This window comes from Bufo bufo, chromosome 1, assembly GCF_905171765.1.
Source record: "Bufo bufo chromosome 1, aBufBuf1.1, whole genome shotgun sequence".
In the NCBI taxonomy this organism is placed as follows: Eukaryota; Metazoa; Chordata; class Amphibia; order Anura; family Bufonidae; genus Bufo; species Bufo bufo.
The window spans coordinates 807,745,764-807,764,420 of record NC_053389.1 but is presented as its reverse complement, the minus strand read 5'-3'; the positions used below and the strand labels follow the sequence as shown (position 1 = coordinate 807,764,420).

At 44.6% G+C, this 18,657-nt stretch overlaps 3 non-coding genes across 3 annotated transcripts; all 3 read right to left on the bottom strand.

Annotated features, from left to right (window-relative positions):
* Positions 1–2,737: 2,737 nt before the first annotated feature.
* Positions 2,738–2,811, bottom strand: TRNAI-AAU. Its single transcript has one exon. It is a non-coding gene; the product is annotated as a tRNA-Ile (tRNA).
* A 1,599-nt stretch (positions 2,812–4,410) lies between these two features.
* LOC120987455 lies at positions 4,411–4,546 on the bottom strand. The gene has a single exon (XR_005776054.1). It is a non-coding gene; the product is annotated as a U8 small nucleolar RNA (small nucleolar RNA).
* A 10,092-nt stretch (positions 4,547–14,638) lies between these two features.
* Positions 14,639–14,712, bottom strand: TRNAT-AGU. Its single transcript has one exon. It is a non-coding gene; the product is annotated as a tRNA-Thr (tRNA).
* Between the last annotated feature and the right edge of the window lie 3,945 nt (positions 14,713–18,657).

The window sequence follows — 18,657 nt, the reverse complement described above, 5'->3', positions numbered from 1 at the left end:
GGCACGGAGCCAGGATCGCCATCCATGGTCGCAACGTCGTACCGAGGATGCACGTCCTGGTGAGTATAAAACTACCAGAAGGCCGGGGGATCGCAACTCGTTACCCTGGGACTAAGTCCTCCACCCAATAACAGCAGGTGGGTGAAGCCCAGGCTATAAACCCAGGCGATCCCACAAGGCCGAGGGGAGAAGTACCCAAATACCCTCAGCTAAAACCAAGTGCAAAATCAGAAACACATACACTTGATCTTAGCCAAACAACGAGAAGCGATATGATATATGAGATGTATGGGACTATAATATACTCCAACTCTAATCCAATTAAGTACTAGTAAACTTCTGAATCATTTTGCATTTGTTGAATGGCTTGGGTGGACCTGCACACCTAGATCAATATCATTAGGGCGACAAGAAGTTTTCCGATTGTCCTAACATAATATTCAATAACCTTTCTATAAAGTTTTGTCATGTAAAAACTCATTTGCATAAACATGGGCTTATGGGAAAGACATGCAAATGAGCAAAATCTGCCTTGTTTTTAAGCTGTCATAAGACTATGAAAACCAATAGATGGCACTATAGAGTTATGAACAGCGCCCTCTAATGGTTTTACAGTCTTATGACAAGTCTAATATTCTTGTCAGAACACTATGAAACCAATAGAGGGCGCTATTGAGTTATGAACAGCGCCCTCTATTGGTTTCATAGTCTTCTGAAAAGAATATTAGACTTGTCATAAGACTGTAAAACAAATAGAGTGCGCTGTTCATAACTCCATAGCGCCATCTATTGGTTTTTAAAGTCTTATAACAGCTGAAAAACAAGGCAGATTTGGCTCATTTGCATGTTTTTCCCATAAGCCCATGTTTATGCAAATGAGTTTTTACATGATAAAACTGTGTAGAAAGGTTATTGAATATTATGTTAGGACAATCGGAAAACTTTTTGTCGCCCTAATGATATTGATCTAGGTGTACAGGTCGACCCAAGCCATCCATCGTACGCAAAATGGCTTTGAAGTTTGCTGGTTGTTAACCAGATGAGAGCTGGTTGTGGCTGTCTCATCATGCATAAAGCTGCTATTGTAAGGTATGCTGATTAAGCCTGTTGTTTGTTTCATGGCTAGATTGATGCCTTGCACATATCTGGCTTTTGGTTTACAGCCTTTGTGTGATTGTATATTGCACATAATAAGAGTCAAAGATGCATCCAGCTATCTTTGTAATGCTGTTTCCAAACCATTTTAATAGATTGTCTGTCAGCTTTTAACCTTTTATTATGAACCAGCCACTCTCTTCTTAGCAAGAGGTTGCTGGTTGATTTCTATAATAATCAGATGCTTGGCTGAGCACATGAATATAGAATTTTTTTGGGGCCGAACACCTGGATACTTTGTTGCTTGCTCATCACTAGCTGCTAGGCCTGATCCCCGACACACGCTCTTACTTTTCTTCCCGCTCTGAACTCTGACAGGAATAAGCCGCTTTTAGAGACAATTCGGAGCGGGGAGCGTGGCAGGGGCAGACTGGGCATGCGCGGCTCTAATTAGGAAAAGCAGCACATGTGCAGTTATAATAAAGCAATGGATGAGCCTTTTCTAAAGTGACTGCACCAGCAGAATAGTAAGTGCAGCTCTAGAGTATAATACAGGATGTAACTCAGAATCAGTGCAGGATGAGTAATGTATGTACACAGTGACTGCACCAGCAGAATAGTAAGTGCAGCTCTGGAGTATAATCCAGTATATAACACAGGATAAGTACAGGATAAGTAATGTATGTACACAGTGACTCCAATAGCAGAATAGTGTGTGCAGCTCTGGAGTATAATAAGCAGCATAATTAGAGTGGTTTAAGGCTAGGTAAGGTATTAGCGGTATGTGGCTGCAACATGAGTAGCAGCGGTAGCAACCTGGGATTGCAGTAGATCAGCTTTTTATGGGTGATGGTAGCAGTAGTAGAGACAGATGCAAAGTGTTAATAGTGGTGGCAGTAGGGGACCATCACCACGGAGTGGTTACTGCAGTGGTGGTGGGTGGCAAAAACAGCAGCAGATGTTATATTTTACATGTTGGCAGGCAGATGGCAGAGGTTCCATGATGGTGGCCGTGGCATGATGACAGCAGCAGCAGGTGCAGTCATCGTAAGGAACATGATGGTCGACAGGCAAAACATAGTAGGCAGGCAGACAGTAAAAGTGGCAAGATGGTCATTTTAACAAAGGTGATGTTTTGGACACTGGCACTGGACAACTTGGTCCGCCTTTCTAGTATGTGCAGCGAGTTGGCACGTCACCGATCATGTGGTGTAACGGCAGACCGCTGTGACGCTGAAAGTCCAGGAGAGAATTTCGTGCCACGTAGGAATGGCTGAAATGGTTGCTCAGCTTTCTTGACTTTACCAGAACTGTGAGAGGGACAGTAAACTTTTTCAAGAAATGTTGGACCACAAGATTAACCCCTTCTTGACCCATGACATAATAGTACCACTAATGGGCCAGCTTGTAAAACGGCTAGGGCAGTGCTAAAGCCTGCCCATTAGAGCAGTGACGTTGCCGGAAAGATTGCTAGGCAGAAGCCTCTATCTAGCAGTGTAAAAAAATATACAGCGCAGGGCAAGCGAGAGCATCGGAGTATAAAATGCTCCAATGCTCATATCAGGGGGGGCCTGAAAATGGGGGCATTTCTGGTTTAAGCTCTGAACCTGGATAACCCCTTTAAAAGAAAACAGAAAACCAATGGCCCGTACGGGGATCGAACCCGCGACCTTGGCGTTATTAGCACCACGCTCTAACCAACTGAGCTAACCGGCCAGCTGTCTGCCTAATGGGATCTCCCTCTTTGATCCAGGAGGAAAGCACCCCATTATCTGGTCACATGATCCAGGAGAAAAGCACACACCCCATTATCTGGTCACAGGGCCGCTGATAGGCCAGTACAGCTGGCCCAGTTGTACCGGGCCCGGCTGGCAGGGGGGCCCGGGCTGCCGACTCCCGAGCCATTTTAATTTTTTTGCTGTCAGTGGGCTGGCTCCAGTAACAGCAGGCAGTGTGGGGGCGGCGCTCACTCACTGACGTCACACGCCTGCTCCTCCCACTAGGCGGCGCAGGCGCGTGACGTCAGTGAGTGAGCGCTGCCGCCCGCACTTGTTACTGGAGGCTGGAGGGTGGAGGGAGGAGGCAGGAGCTGAATGTAAGGTAGTATTTTAGTAAAGAGATGAGCGCTGTGCCTGTGCTAAAATTAAAGTTACTGTCTGCAGCCTGCACGGCTGCACCGATTTATTAATGTATACTACTGTGAGTGGCGGGGGGGATCTATATGGATGACGTCATGACGGCACTGTTATAGGGAGGGCGGGGGATCCGTGGATGGCACTGTTATGGGGGGGGGGGGGTCTGTCATGTGGATGACACTTATGGGGGGGGCCAGGGGGTCTGTGGATGACACTTATGGGGGGGATCTGTGGATGGCACCATTATGGAGGGGGATCTGTGGATGACACTGTTATGGGGGGATCTGTGGATGACACTGTTATGGGGGGATCTGTGGATGACTGTTATGGGGGGGATCTGTGGATGGCACTGTTATGGAGGGTATCTGTGAATGGCACTGTTATGGAGGGGTATCTGTGGATGACACATAGCATAAGATGCTATATACGGTATGTGTCATCCACAGATCCCCCTCTATAACAGTGCCATCCACAGATCCCCCCATAACAGTGCCATCCACAGATCCCCCCATAACAGTGCCATCCACAGATCCCCTCCATAACAGTGCCATCCACAGATCCCCTCCATAACAGTGCCATCCACAGATCCTCTCCATAACAGTGCCATCCACAGATCCCCTCCATAACAGTGCCATCCACAGATCCCCTCCATAACAGTGCCATCCACAGATCCCCTCCATAACAGTGCCATCCACAGATCCCCTCCATAACAGTGCCATCCACAGATCCCCTCCATAACAATGCCATCCACAGATCCCCTCCATAAAAGTGCCATTCACAGATCCCCTCCATAACAGTGCCATTCACAGATCCCCTCCATAACAGCGCCATTCACAGACGACCCCCCAGCGCCATAAATATCACTTGTAGACAAATCTGCATGTTGTTTCAAGGCGGCGTCTGGGGAGGGGCCAAGGGCGGGGCCAGGGGTGTGGCTGAAGGAGGGATCAGGGGGTGGAGCTGAAGGGGGCCCCATGATTTCTATCAGCGGCCCTGTCTGGTCACATGATCCAGGAGGAAAGCACAGACCCCACAGCAGGTCTGAAGCACAGTCCCTGTAAAGTCCATTCACAGGAGACATTTCTATTACACTAACCCCACAGTCTGCGAGACAGGAACCATGACAACACCCCCTTCCTCTGCTCTTTTACACACAGATATGATCGCCAGCAGGCTTGGGCTCAGAATGTCACACACCCCGAGTTGTCGGTTCAGGGCAGTGTCGGAGTTCGGTGTAATCACACACTCAGCCTCCTCCATTCATCATGTCTGTTTCTCCCAGAGGAGGAACAGGTAAGGATTGACCTCACTGACAATACCCCCACACCGCTCCCAGCAGCCGCCGCCCGTCCTGCGCTCTTCACCGACCTCAGGGCGAGGACACCGCTTCGCTCTCACCGCTGTACGATAGCATCACAATGAGCGCGGGCTGTGGTCACGTGACGCCTCGGTCACCAACGTTACAAACCGTCACTCTCTGTCTCCTCACTCGGCTAATAAAGACCTATTGAAAACGTTTCATTTTGCTCAGCAATCGCTTCGCCCATAATGCACTGCGACTTGTGATTTGCATATAGTCTTTACGCGTTGACGTCAGTAAAGAGCATTACGTCGCTGCACTGACCATTCGGCCATATTACAAGAGGGCATCCCTAGGTCACAGCGTCCTTCCGCCATATTAGAGAAGGGCATTATTCCTGTTATGTGACTGTGAAGTATATTCGGCCATCTTATAAAAGGGCATTCGTTTCTATAGGGACTTGCAGCAGAGCGGCTTCTTTAGGACACTTCTGTCTCTGCAGCACCGAAGGGCAGTAGCTTAAATCCGGCATTCGTTTTATTGCTGACGCCAGGTGCGGCCATATGAGCCCCTTAGTGCAAAATGTCATGGCGCCCTCTAGTGATTATCACAAAAGTTCTGCAATTTTTCAGACAATTTCAATGGGCAGCGTTGCCCTTAGCGCTCGCTGTGAAGTCATGCCACATTTGGTGGTCACTGTGTCACGGAGTGATGGTTGTAAGGGGCAAGGCATGAGCGCTGGATTTCTCCATAGCAACCATTAAGGTGACGGCATTCATGTCTCATTGGCCCGTAACAAAAAAAAAGCAACGTCCTGATTGGCTCCGAGGAAGGGGGCTCCTTTGATTATCCCTTTGGTAAATTTTGATAACTCTCCACCAAAGGGCCCTTTAGTAGCAGCCCATGGGGGGGGGGGGGGCTGACGCTACACAACCGGTACGCAGGTATTCACATGCAGAGTGTGAGGCTGTTTTATGGCAGTCTGTACTCTGCTGGCGAATCATACATAATGAAATTACATTGGGGAATTGATATTTAACCGCTTCCCTGCTTAGCGAAGCCATTTCACATCCTAATACATTTCCAATAAGGCATGGATCTTTTAATGGATTTTTAAGGGGCAGCGGTACCCTTCTCGATCACCCTGATCACTTCTCACTGTCGGTATGAGGTGGCTTCCCCGATCCATGTTTAATAGTGAGCTTAGGAGTCTAAGAGAAGAAGGCAACCTCTGTCAGCCCATTGGAACCCAAATTCCGGTGCAGATCAATTTCTGTGATGGCCTAGAGGTCTGCCAGAGGCATCTAATGCTCCCGAGGTTGAGGTTCTTCAGCTATTGCATAACTTCTACTCCCATTATAAAGCTATCAGATCATGATGGGAGTTTGCAACAGTGGGAGAGCCGCAGGTTGGAGATTACCAGTGTGGTATCATCATTCTCGAGAGGTGGGACCCACACCTATATGACATCTATGGCAAATCGGCATAAGAAAACAGGTCCTTATTCTTAAGAGGTGGCACCCAAACCTGTATGACATATGTGGTATATCAGCAGATGGAGACAGGGCCTCCTTCTCGAGAGGTGGGACTCGCACCTATAGGACATCTATAGCAAATCACCAGGAGACAGGGCGTCATTCTCAAGAGGTGGCACCCACACCTATAGGACATCTATGTCAAATTGGCGTAAGGAGACAGGTCCTCATTCTTCAGAAGTGGTATCCACAGCTGTATGACATCTGTGGTATATCGGCAGATAGAGACAGGGCCTCATTCTCAAGAAGTGGGACTCACCCTTATAGGACATCTATAGCAAATCACCAGGAGACAGGGCATAATTCTCAAGAGGTGGCACCTACCCTTATAGGACATCTATAGCAAATCACCAGGAGACAGGGCATAATTCTCGAGAGGTGGGACTCGCACCTATAGGACATCTGTGGTATATTGGCAGATAGAGACAGGGCCTCATTCTCAAGAGGTGGCTCCCACCCCTATAGGGCATCTATAGCAAATCACCAGGAGACAGTTCCTCATTCTCAAGAGGTGGGACCCACAACAATAGGACATCTATAGCAAATCGGTGTAAGAAGACAGGTCGTTATTCTCAAGAAGTGGCACTCCTACCTATAGGACATCTATGACATATCAGCAGACGGAGACAGAGCCTCATTCTCCAGAGGTGGTACCTGCAGCTGTCAGACATCTATGGCAAATCAGCAGATGGAGACTGGGCCTCATTCTTGAGAGCTGGGACTCGCACCAATAGGACATCTATGGAATCTAGGTGGATGGAGACAGGGTCTCATTCTTGAGAGCTGGGACTCGCACCAATAGGACATCTATGGAATCTAGGAGGATGGAGACAGGGTCTCATTCTCCAGACGTGAGACCAGCACCTCTTGTACATATAAATGTCTAAATGGGAATACCTCTTTAAAGGGAATGTGTCATCAGAAAATTAGCTATTGTTTAAATTGTGTTTTTATATTAAACATCATTTTAAGAATTTTTCTTTCGTTTTTTCATTTTTTCCATGTTACTTTCTGTATTTAAAAAAAATATACACAACCCTGCAATGGTCACACTGGCCACTAGTAGTAATGAGCGAGCATGCTCGAATAATTCAGGTGCTTGAACACAATTTAATACAATGGAAGTCAATCAGTCACCCCCTACTTGGAAGAAAAGAGAGTGTCTGGTTAATAAAAGAAGGTTAGAAATTGATAGAAACCCCTTAAAAACTGTTTTGAACAGTATTACAAGGATAGCTGGATGTGTCATAGACTTATATTATGTATAGCATACAATAGACAACCAAACAAAGACTACATGCCAAAAACCAGGTACGTACAAGCCACCAATCTATCCATAAGACAGATAACAGCCAACATACCATACAACAACTGACTTTTTCACTATGAGATACACCAAATCAACACTGATCTGACTAAGAGCCATTAAACCTCTCAGTTATTTTGCATCTATTAAAAATGGATTGAATGGACCTGCACACCTAGATCTTTATCATTAGGGTCACAAAAAGTTTTCCAATTGTCCTAACATAATATTCAATAACCTTTCTATACAGTTTTGTCATGTAAAAACTCATTTGCATAAACATGGGCTCATGGGAAAGACATGCAAATGAGCAGAATCTGCCTTGTTTTTCAGCTTTGAAAGACTTTGAAAACCAATAAATGGTGCTATGGAGTTATGAACAGCGCCCTCTATTGGTTTTACAGTCTTATGACAAGTCTAATATTCTTGTCAGAAGACTATGAAACCAATAGAGGGCGCTGTTCATAGCTCATTCTTATGACAAGATTATTAGTGTAGCTTTTTGCATGGGAAATTCGCGATTAGAATATTCGCGATCTACACTAGGATGATATCTGACACTGGGAAAGGTGGGTAATAACTCAGTGTAGATCGCAAGTTATTCCCCTGATTTCCCAGTGTCAGATATTATCCTAGTGTAGATCGCGAATATTCTAATCGCGAATTTTGCCCATAATGCACTGCGACTTGCGATTTGCATATAGTCTTTACGCGTTGACGTCAGTAAAGGGCATTACGTCGCTGCACTGACCATTCGGCCATATTACAAGAGGGCATCCTTAGGTCACAGCGTCCTTCCGCCATATTAGAGAAGGGCATGATTCCTGTTATATGACTGTGAAGTATATTCGGCCATCTTATAAAAGGGCATTCGTTTCTACAGGGACTTGCAGCAGAGCGGCTTCTTTAGGACACTTCTGTCTCTGCAGCACAGAAGGGCAGTAGCTTAAATCCGGCATTAGTTTTATTGCTGACGCCAGTTGTGGCCATATGAGCCCCTTAGTGCAAAATGTCATGGCGCCCTCTAGTGATTATCATAAAAGTTGTGCAGTTTTTTCAGACAATTTCAATGGGCAGCGTTGCTTAGCGCTCGCTGTAAAGTCATGCAACATTTGGTGGTCGCTGTGTCACGGAGTGATGGTTGTAAGGGGCAAGGCATGAGCGCTGGATTTCTCCATAGCAACCATTAAGGTTCCGGCTTTCATGTCTCATTGGCCCGTAAAAAATGAAAGCAACGTCCTGATTGGCTCGGAGGGGGGGGGCTCCTCTGTTTATCCCTGTTACAGTTACACTCTGGCTGATACTTTGTTGCAACAATGTATTTCGGTTATTTAAGACATTTGGTACTTGCCCGATTTGAACAGTGATACCCCAGATTGTTATGCCATGGAGCCCAATCGGATAACAAAAGACTATGTGAAAGTAAAGACTTTGGCTCCATGGCGATTCTACTGTATTTGTGTAGTCTGAGTGCCATTTGCCTAATAATATGCACTCAGACGGGAGCTATCTGGGAATGTGTTACATGTCTATGTTTACTTACAAATTTTATTAAGTAATTAACATTACAAAAGACATGAAAGAATAATAATATTAGCAGCAGCAATGCAGACAAGCGCTACGACAAGCAGCTCATTTGCCAGATAGAGGGTATGCCTGATCCTAGTACAGGGGGAACATGAATGCCACAAAAAAACTGGCAATATTAGAACAATCCCCACTTAGATATAAAGAATCCCTGTTGAGTATGTGAGACTACACTAGTATGAGCAAATATGAGGGCCAGCTACAAAGCACCTCCAACAGAAAGCCCATAGGCAGTATTAGAACTCGTTTTCTTAGCCGCACGTTATGTACAGTGGCGGAAATAATTATTTGACCCCTCACTGATTTTGTAAGTTTGTCCAATGACAAAGAAATGAAAAGTCTCAGAACAGTATCATTTCAATGGTAGGTTTATTGTAACAGTGGCAGATAGCACATCAAAAGGAAAATCGAAAAAATAACTTTAAATAAAAGATAGCAACTGATTTGCATTTCATTGAGTGAAATAAGTATTTGAACCCTCTAACAAAAAAAGACTTAATACTTGGTGGAAAAACCCTTGTTTGCAAGCACAGAGGTCAAACGTTTCTTGTAATTGATGACCAAGTTTGCGCACATTTTAGGAGGAATGTTGGTCCACTCCTCTTTGCAGATCATCTCTAAATCCCTAAGGTTTCGAGGCTGTCTCTGTGCAACTCTGAGCTTGAGCTCCCTCCATAGGTTTTCGATTGGATTAAGGTCCGGAGACTGACTAGGCCACTCCATGACCTTAATGTGCTTCTTCTTGAGCCACTCCTTTGTTGCCTTTGCTGTATGTTTTGGGTCATTGTCGTGCTGGAACACCCATCCACGACCCATTTTCAGTTTCCTGGCAGAGGGAAGGAGGTTGTCGCTCAGGATTTCACGATACATGGCTCCGTCCATTTTCCCGTTTATGCGAATAAGTTGTCCTGTGCCCTTAGCAGAAAAACACCCCCAAAGCAAAATGTTTCCACCCCCATGCTTGACGGTGGGGATGGTGTTTTGGGGGTCATAGGCAGCATTTTTCTTCCTCCAAACACAGCGAGTTGAGTTAATGCCAAAGAGCTCTATTTTGGTCTCATCAGACCACAGCACCTTCTCCCAGTCACTCTCTGAATCATTCAGGTGTTCATTGGCAAACTTCAGACGGGCCTGCACATGTGCCTTCCTGAGCAGGGGGACCTTGCGAGCCCTGCAGGATTTTAATCCATTGCGGTGTAATGTGTTTCCAATGGTTTTCTTGGTGACTGTGGTCCCTGCTAATTTGAGGTCATTAACTAACTCCTCCCGTGTAGTTCTAGGATGCTTTTTCACCTTTCTCAGAACCATTGACACCCCACGAGGTGAGATCTTGCGTGGAGCCCCAGAGCGAGGTCGATTGATGGTCATTTTGTGCTCCTTCCATTTTCGAACAATCGCACCAACAGTTGTCACCTTCTCTCCCAGCTTCTTGCTAATGGTTTTGTAGCCCATTCCAGCCTTGTGCAGGTCTACAATTTTGTCTCTGACATCCTTGGACAGCTCTTTGGTCTTTCCCATGTTGGAGAGTTTGGAGTCTGCTTGATTGATTGATTCTGTGGACAGGTGTCTTTTATACAGCTGACTAGTTAAGACAGGTGTCCTTAATGAGGGTGACTAATTGAGTAGAAGTGTCTAACCACTCTGTTGGAGCCAGAACTCTTAATGGTTGGTAGGGGTTCAAATACTTATTTCACTCAATGAAATGCAAATCAGTTGCTATCTTTTATTTAAAGTTATTTTTTCGATTTTCCTTTTGATGTGCTATCTGCCACTGTTACAATAAACCTACCATTGAAATGATACTGTTCTGAGACTTTTCATTTCTTTGTCATTGGAGAAACTTACAAAATCAGTGAGGGGTCAAATAATTATTTCCGCCACTGTATATCTTACCTGGTTCCGGTGGGCAAATCATACATAATGAAATTACATTGTAGAATTGATATTTACCAGCTTCCCTGCTTAGCAATGTCATTTCACATTCTAATACATTTCCAAAAAGGCATGGATCTTTCAATGGATCTTAAAGGGGCAGCGGTACCCTTCTCGATCACACTGATCAATTCTCACTGTCGGTATGGGGTGGCTTCCCCGATCCATGTTCAATAGTGAACTTAGGAGTGTAAGAGAAGGAGGCACCCTCTGTCAGCCCAGTGGAACCCAAATTGCGGTGCAGATCAATTTCTGTGATGGCCTAGAGGTCTGCCAGAGGCATTGAATGCTCCCCAGGTTGAGGTTCTCCAGCTATTGCATAACGTCTACTCCCATTATACAGCTATTAGATCATGATGGGAGTTTGCAACAGTGAGAGACCTGCAGGTTGGATTACCAGTGTGGTATCATCATTCTCGAGAGGTGGGACCCACACCTATATGACATCTATGGCAAATCGGTGTAAAGAGACAGGTCCTTATTCTCAAGAGGTGGCACTCACACCTGTATGACATCTGTGGTATATTGGCAGATGGACACAGGGCCTCATTCTCGAGAGGTGGCACCCACCCCTATAGGACATCTATAGCAAATCACCAGGAGACAGGGCGTCATTCTCAAGAGGTGGCACCCACACCTATAGTACATCTATGTCAAATTGCCGTAAGGAGACAGGTCCTCATTCTTCAGAAGTGGTATCCACACCTAAATGACATCTGTGGTATATCGGCAGATGGAGACAGGGCCTCATTCTCAAAAGGTAGGAGCCACCCCTATAGGACATCTATGGTTAAATCAGCGAATGGAGACAGGGCCTCATTCTCAAGAGGTGGCACCTACCCCTATAGGACATCTATAGGAAATCGCCAGCAGACACGGCGTCATTCTCTAGAGGTGGGATTTGCACCTATAGGACATATGTGTTATATTGGCAGAAAGAGACAGGGCCTCATTTTTGAGAGGTGGGACCCACCCCTATAGGACATCTATAGCAAATCAGCAGGAGACAGGGCCTCATTCTCGAGAGGTGGGACCCACAACAATAGGACATCTATGGCAAATCGGCATAAGGAGACAGGTCGTTATCCTCAAGAAGTGGCACCCATACCTATAGGACATCTATGACATATCAGCAGACGGAGACAGAGCCTTATTCTCCAGAGGTGGTACCTGCAGCTGTCAGACATCTATTGCAAATCAGCAGATGGAGACAGGTCCTCATTCTTGAGAGCTGGGACTCGCACCAATAGGACATCTATGGAATATAGGCGGATGGAGACAGGGTCTCATTCTTGACAGCTGGGAATCGCACCTATATGACAAATTAGTAAAATTAATACAAATAAGTCACAGGGGCCTGATGGGATGCACCCAAAGCTATTAAAAGAGCTCAGCGGTGAACTAGCAAAACCATTAACAGATTTATTTAACCAATCACTGGCAACAGGAGTCGTCCCAGAAGATTGGAAATTAGCAAATGTGCCCATTCACAAGAAAGGTAGTAGGGATGAATCCGGCAACTATAGGCCAGTAAGCCTGACATCAATAGTGGGGAGATTAATGGAAACCATACTTAAGGAGAGGATTGTAGAACATCTAAAATCCCATGGATTCAAAGATGAAAAACAGCATGGGTTTACTTCAGGGAGATCATGTCAAACTAATCTTATAGATTTTTTTGATTGGGTGACTAAAATAATAGATGGCCGAGGTGCAGTAGACATCGATTATCTAGACTTTAATAAGGCTTTTGATACTGTCCCACATAGAAGGCTTCTCAATAAAGTGCAGTCTTTGAGCTTGGACTCCCATATTGTTGAATGGATTAGGCAGTGGCTGAGGGACAGATAACAGAGGGTTGTAGTCAATGGAATATATTCAGACCATGGTCTTGTTACCAGTGGGGTACCTCAGGGATCTGTTCTGGGACCCATATTATTTAATATCTTTATCAGTGAAATTGCAGAAGGCCTCGATGGTAAGGTGTGTCTTTTTACTGATGACACAAAGATTTGTAACAGGGTTGATGTTCCTGGAGGGATACACCAAATGGAAAAGAATTTAGGAAAACTAGAGGAATGGTCAAAAAACTGGCAACTAAAATTTAATGTTGATAAGTGGAAGATAATGCACCTGGGGCGTAAAAACCCAAGAGCAGAATATAAAATCAGTGATACAGTCCTAACCTCAGTATCTGAGGAAAGGGATTTAGGGGTCATTATTTCAGAAGACTTAAAGGTAGGCAGACAATGTCATAGAGCAGCAGGAAATGCTAGCAGAATGCTTGGGTGTAAAGGGAGAGGCATTACCAGTAGACAGAGGGAGGTGCTCATGCCGCTCTACAGAGCACTAGTGAGACCTCATTTGGAGTATTGTGCGCAGTACTGGAGACCATATCTCCAGAAGGATATTGATACTTTGGAGAGAGTTCAGAGAAGAGCTACTAAACTAGTACATGGATTGCAGGATAAAACTTACCAGGAAAGATTAAAGGACCTTAACATGTATAGCTTGGAAGAAAGGCGAGACAGAGGGGATATGATAGAAATTTAAATACATAAAGGGAATTAACTCGGTAAAAGAGGAGAGAAAATTTAAAAAGAAAAACTGCTACAAGAGGACATAGTTTTAATTTAGAGGGGCAAAGGTTTAAAAGTAATATCAGGAAGTATTACTTTACTGAGAGAGTAGTGGATGCATGGAATAGCCTTCCTGCAGAAGTGGTAGCTGCAAATACAGTGAAGGAGTTTAAGCATGCATGGGATAGGCATAAGGCCATCCTTCATATAAGATAGGGCCAGGGGCTATCCATAGTACTCAGTATATTGGGCAGACTAGATGGGCCAAATGGTTCTTATCTGCCGACACATTCTAGGTTTCTATGTTTCTATTTATGGAATCTAGGCGGATGGAGACAAGGTCTCATTCTTGAGAGCTGGGAATCGCACTCAGTGTAGATCGCGAGTTATTACCCAGCTTTCTCAGTGTCAGATTTTATCACTGAGTTATTACCCAGATTTCCCAGTGTCAGATATCATCCTAGTGTAGATCGCGAATATTCTAGTCGTGAATTTTCCATGCAAAAGGCTACACTAATAAGCTTGTCATAAGAATCAGTCTAATACTCTGGTGCCTGGTTGTCTCCCATTGACTTCAATTATACTCGGGTGCTCGGCCAATATAGCAATGTGTTTGGGCCGAACACCTGAATACTTTGGTGCTCGCTCATCTCTAGCCACTAGGCCTCATCCTAGACTCTGACAGGAATAAGCTGGTTGAAGAGACAGAGTCGGAGCAGGGAGCGTGCCATTTTTTAAATAAAGTATATTAGGAAACTCTTTTTACCCTACCTCCCACTATATAGTGGAAAGTACTTATATAGTGGCCAATCCCTTTAATATAAAAAAGTAATTTAAACAATGCTGCCGACACATTCCCTTAAAGGGTTTGTCCAATCCTCCTTTGAGGCAGGGGCTACATGGTGATGTCAAGAAGGCTGCATAGCCCGGGTGGGTTCGGAAAAAGCCGCGGTGACGAGCTGTTATTGCTGTGAGACTACTGCAGGTGAGATGCGGTATTACGTGGAGTCCACTATAATGATGTAGAAAACAGATGAGAAGCAAATCCCCGGCTGCACTTCCGCCTCTCCCCAGCAGAGATCAGTGTTCTGCTATAAATGATCTGGGATTTCTGGACAATAAATGTAATAAATCAAATTCTAATAAAATCGTATAAAGTAACAAATACAAGGCACTGCTGAGATTCGAACTCAGGATCTCCTGTTTACTAGACAGGCGCTTTAACCAACTAAGCCACAGCGCCAGGTACTGACCAGCACAAAGCAGTTTCAGATTCCTCATTAACAATGATTGACTACTACTCCCAGCATTCACTTATTTGTACTATCCTTGTGGCATTTCTAAATGTACACCTGGGACAATCCTGCCAACGCAGCGCGGACGCGAGCAAGATCATTCCTATGTTCACAATTCCTGAGAACTACAAGTACTCGCTGCCTCTCATCTACCCTTTACAGAGCCTCAATTCCTCCATCCAGCTGCAGAATAGTGAGTGCAGCTCTGGAGTATAATACAGGATGTAACTCAGGATCAGTACAGGATAAGTAATGTAATGTATGCACACAGTGACTCCACCAGCAGAATAGTGAGTGCAGCTCTGGAGTATAATACAGGATGTAACTCAGGATCAGTACAGGATAAGTAATGTATGTACACAGTGACTGCACCAGCAGAATAGTGAGTGTAGCTCTGGAGTATAATACAGGATGTAACTCAGGATCAGTACAGGATAAGTAATGTAATGTATGTACACAGTGACTTCACAAGCAGAATAGTGAGTGCAGCTCTAGAGTATAATACAGGATGTAACTCAGGATCAGTACAGGATAAGTAATGTAATGTATGTACACAATGACTCCACCAGCAGAATAGTGAGTGCAGCTCTGGAGTATAATATGCAGCATAATTAGAGTGGATTAAGGCTAGGTAAGGTATTAGCGGTATGTGGCTGCAACATGAGTAGCAGCGGTAGCAACCTGGCATGACAGTAGATCAGCTTTTTATGGGTGATAGTAGCAGTATTAGAGACAGATGCAAAGTTTTATTAGTGGTGGCAGTAGTGGTGGTGGGTGGCAAAAACAACAGCAGATGTTATATGATACATGTTGGCAGGCAGATGGCAGAAGTTCCATGATGGTGGCCGTGGCATGATGACAGCAGCAGCAGGTGCATTCATCGTAAGGAACATGATGGTCGGCAGGCAGGCAGACAGTAAAAGTGGCAAGATGGTCATTTTAACAAAGGTGATGTTTTGGACACTGGCACGGGACAACTTGGTCCGCCTTTCTAGTATGTGCAGTGTCCAGCGGGTTGGCACGTCACCGATCATGTGGTGTAACGGCAGACCGCTGTGACGCTGAAAGTCCAATTTCTTGCCACGTAGGAATGGCTGAAATGATTGCACAGCTTTCTTGAGAGGGACAGTAAACCTTTTCAAGAAACGTTGGACCACAAGATTAACCCCTTCCTGACCCATGACGTAATAGTACGTCATTGCGGCAAGTGACTTGTCGCATTTTGACCTACTATTATGTAATGGTGACCAGAGCGGTGCCCGCCCAATAACTGCAGAGGACCGGCAGTAACTGAGAGCCGGGCCCCTGCTATAAAAGCCGATGCCGGCGGATTAACCCCTTCTATGCCATGGTCAGCGCTGACTGCGGATAGAAGGGGTTTGCGGTCAGTGAAGGAGCCCATCGGGTCCTTGTCAACGCAGAGATGGTTGAGAAGGCAACCCGATGCCTTGCTAAGGCATAAGGACCTGACTTCTATGGAAGCCGAGGAGATCCAGCCCCAGGCCCGTCTCCTGGCCAACCTGTTCGTGTATTACTCTGTGTAATACACTAACAGGCAATGCATTACAATACAGATAAAACACCAAAGATTAAATACCATAAGTATCTCGCATGGAATCATACATAAAACTCCTATCAAGCTAGAAAAGCGACAACGCAAAAAGTTATTTATAAACTTGAAAAATGTATTGAGTAATCCACATATATATCACATCATTATCATAAAAAACATATAGCAGCAGACATGGAGAAAACTGGAGTGTGACAAATATACTCAGCTCCAGACGTAAGGGACTATAGATAGCAATATAAACATATATTCGGCTCGGTATACAAACATACATTAATATCATGCAATTCACCGCTCGACACTGATAATGAGGAAACGGCGACATACATCTGCAAAGTCTAATACATTGTCAAGGTTACTGACCCAGCCTGGAGCGTGCCGCCCGACGAACGTTTCGCTGTGCGCTTCCTCACGGGGCATGAAGACCTGGCCAATCCCTCCCTCTTATACACCCACCTCGGTTTCAAGATAAACCAATTGATGAGCATTATACTAACAGCCTATCAGTCATCAAATAACTTGTTGCCGCTTCCCGATGTATTCAAACTCTTTATGACTTAGCACACTATGTCATGCATCACGTGATCCGTCACATGGGGTAAAGACTATATCACCTGGTGGATCACATGAGCAGATTCATAAATACACTAAAACATGGAGAGCAAGTGCATAATGGTGATTAATTCATCCGATCTTGTTATCCCACCGGCTGTAAATTTGCATGACGGAATTGACATCAATAGACTACTATAAGGTCACTAAACAGAAGGAGAGAAGGAGAGATATGGCACATAAGTGTATGAAAAGAACCACCATACATTAGCACAGCATGGCTAATACTACAATACACATTGAACTGTTAAAACATCAATTAAAAAAACAGTCCTACCTGGTGGTTCAAGATGATCCTAATTCATAGAAGCAAAGGGGAGAATCTGTAAGAACGGAGCAAAGCTATTATTATCATTTAACCCTAACGGGGCCATAGATTTCAACATATAGATCCAACGTGTTTCTCGTTGGGCTAATAGTCTAATAGTCTCTTCCAATTACCCCCTCTCGGGGAGATCTTCACATATGATCAATTCCAAGGAAACGCGATCCAGATCCATCGCAATCATGTGCTGCCTTGAAGTGCCTAGGTATGGTTGTGAGTAATTCCACATCCGTGATGTCCCTGGCAGATTCAATAGCCAGCACATGCTCGCGGATACGTTTCTTGAATTGACGGGAGGTCATTCCTACATATATTTTATTACAGGGGCAAATAGCCCAATATATCACCCCTGTCGTGGCACAGTCAATAGGATAGGTGATTTAAAATTCCTTTTGGTGTGTGGCATCCCAGAAGATCTCACTCCTATCCATATTGACACAGGCCACACACTTCCCACACTGTTTATTACCCCCAGCGAGGGCCTCTTGATCCAAAGGGGTTGGGAGAGCGTACCACATACTGGCTCTGTACCAGGTGGTCTTTTAAATTCTTTGCTCTCCTAAAGGTAATGCTTGGATGTTCTTTCAGTTTATCCCTTAATTGTGGGTCTAATTTTAAAATGCCCCAGTGTTTGGATAATATGTTGGTAATCTCCCTGCTTTTATTGTTGAAGGTTGTAATAAATCTAACATCCTCTGTGGTATTCTTACATTTTTTATTTTGTAACAAATCAGAGCGTCTGGATTGTCTTGCTCGTCAGTATGCCCTTTCGATAGATCTCTCTGTATACTTCCTAGCTTGGAATCTATTACGTAGATCCTCCGCTTGTGTCTCAAAAAGTTGGTCAGTAGAGCATATCCGCCTCGCTCTTAAGAACTGCCCTACCAGGATATTATCGATCAACCTCCTTGGATGCGCGGATTCTGCTGACATATTTGTCATACTCCAGTTTTCTCCATGTCTGCTGCTATATGTTTTTTATGATAATAAAAAATAGAAAAAACAGACATATTAGGTATCACTGCCTCCGTAATGACAGGCTCTATAAATATATCACATAATCCAGCCTGTCCGATAAACACCATAAAAAAAAAAAAATGTTTTAAAAAAAGCTATTTTTGTCACCTTACATGACAAAAAGTGCAACACCAAGCGATCAAAAAGGCGTATGCCACCCAAAATGGTACCAAAAAAAACGTCACCTCCTGCTGCAAAAAATTAGCCCCTACATAAGACAATCGCAAAAAAAATTAAAATAAAATATAGCTCCCAGAATATGATGACACTAAAACATTATTATTATTTTTTCAAAATTGCTTTTATTCTGTAAAACTTAAATAAATAAGAAAAAGTATACATATTAGGTAGCGTCACATCCGTAAAAAC